This window comes from Borostomias antarcticus, assembly GCF_949987555.1.
Source record: "Borostomias antarcticus genome assembly, chromosome: 25".
NCBI classification, from domain to species: domain Eukaryota; kingdom Metazoa; phylum Chordata; class Actinopteri; order Stomiiformes; family Stomiidae; genus Borostomias; species Borostomias antarcticus.
Genome location: NC_140258.1, coordinates 6,190,728 through 6,193,227, shown reverse-complemented (window position 1 = coordinate 6,193,227; position 2,500 = coordinate 6,190,728).

The following is a 2,500-nucleotide window of genomic DNA, read 5'->3' as shown; positions in this document are numbered from 1 at the left end:
TGAATGAGAGGCCATTGTAAAGCGCTTTGAGTGCCGCTAAGGTGGAAAAGCGCATATAAGTGCAGTCCATTTACCATTTACCCTTGGTTGCCGTTGATATCAGAGTGTCAGGTAGCTCCAGTAGTTGTGTCTGAGTCAGTGTTACACCAAAGTTATTTTTGAAAGTCATTCGGAACATGACCTCACCATCCACAAAGTATTTAGTCCTCAAGATAATACAGTACTTTTGCAAGCATGCAAATTTAATCAGGGACCATTTTTATTTGTTTCTTTGTGAGGGACAAGCATGCCAAAGCCAACTCTCATGGTTTTATTTATTTGACGGTCTTAATGAGCCTAGCCATAAAATATGTTATGGTAATTCAATCTAGACTAGAGAATGTAGATTTATCTTGTTAAATTGCATGAGTTTGGGAACCATTGCTGTAGTGTAGGTCTGACATCATGTGGATGTAGGTTGACAACCAATCTGGTGTTACATTCATGCTTTGGCCTTGATCTTACAGTAAAGAAATATCCATCAGTCGATTGAATATGTTGGTGGGAGAATGTGTTTGCATTGGTATTATGCAAATGTGTGTGCAATGTATTTTTAAGAACTGTTTCAGTATAGAAATGTATAACTGTGGAATATCTTAATCCAGGGAGGGAGGGAAGGAGGGAGAGAGAGGGGGAGGGGAGGACATGGGGGTGTATGGGGGAGTTTAGAAGAGGGGTGGGGAGGAGGGAGGGTGGGGGAGGAAGTAGGGAGGGAAGGAGGGAAATGGCTCAACTTACCCTGCTCCTATGCTCCATACATGGGGTAAGTTGTGCCACGAGACCACTTTTTTTGTACATGCTATAATATCAAAACGGTTATGTTCAAACTGATTCTGATTGTTTGTAGGGATGCACAACATCCTGAAATATATGCGGATATATTAATTAGCAAAAAAACTATAATTGCCTTCATGTAGTGCTCCTGAATATGAAAAGTGGCTTGATTTACCCCAGTCTCCCCTAATCCTAATAGATATTTTACAAATAAACCTCAACACAGGCATATCATCTGACCTTCATTTAGCATTATGAAATAATTATACATTTCATATTCTATTTATGCAGCACTTTTCACCTTATAACTAAAAGCAGAATCATTCCTGCTCTGTGTTCCTCTGCAGACCGTACCAACCTGGACTATGGTGGGGGTGTCACAGGCCCTCAGGCTGTAATCAGGAAATGCAACTCTACACACCTCACTCATGAAAGACGGTGGACCCCCCCACGGGTCCAATCAACTAATCATCCCCTATGTTCTGCAGGTAATGGATAGAGAGAAACTGCAACTCCTCGCTCATTAGATAACTTTGAGTTAATGAGAGTTTGGTGCTTCAGACGGTTTCTCTCCATTTGAAGTTCAAGGGGAACGTGTTAAGACCATTGAATCCACATTCCGAGGAATAAATCTAGGTGTACTTGGATCAGACCCGTACAAAGTGAAGGAAGAATCCAACCCGCCTGTTTTATCTCACAGGTAGCCAATTAAAATCCTGTACACCGTGCCTCCAGGATTGCCTTTCTGTTTGGTACAGTAGGCTAATGACCTCTCGGGTCACTACATGAGAGGCAGCGCTTCTGAATCTGAATGAAATGGTCGACCTTTCCTTGTCAACATGCATTTTCAGAATCTCTAAGCTATCTGATGTAAAGACATGGTACATAGTTGAGCTGTCAACTGGAGAATGTTCATCATGCTACAGTTGATGCATTTTTTTGTAAAGTGCGATATATTTAGAAATAACCTCTGATTGATAAGCTGTTACTAAGGAATATCTTTAGAATATGATCTTTCTCATGCATGCATTACTCCCATTTTGTAGTCTGGGAATGTGGGATTTCTAATTTTGGTCCAACTTTACCCCTACATACAGACAGAGATCTGCTTTACAGGATAGTAGAGAGTACTGCAGCCTTTGCATTTTCATTCTGTACCGCTTGTGGATTTCATCCACAACTTGAATCCCCCAGAATGTCTAGAGATGGATCTCTGTCTGAGTTTGCCTGTGTGACAGATTGGTCTTGGTTCTGTTACTACAGGTGAAGGATTGTCCTAAGTGGTCATGCTCTCTCTCTCTCTCTCTCTCTCTCTCTCTCTTTCTCTCTCTCTCCCTCTCTCTCTCTATCTCTCCTCTCTTTCCTTCTCTCTCTCTCTCTCTCTCTCTCTCTCTCACACACACACACACACACACACACAACTGCACATATACTCCTTCTCTCCCTGAGAGGTGTGTCCCTTGGCAATGAGTCTGTGTAGCCATTACCAGTCAGATTGAAAAGCGAGTTGAGATGTTAGTGGATGAACAAGGCCTGACCCGGCTTCCAAGGCAGCGCCCTCATCATTGCATTTATAGCATGTCGTCACTGCCCAGAAACACTGGAGGCCCAGAGAGACAACGGACCTGGGCCAAAAAGTACTAAAATAAAAATCAAATGCTCATGAGCTTGTCTTTGTTATTCCACA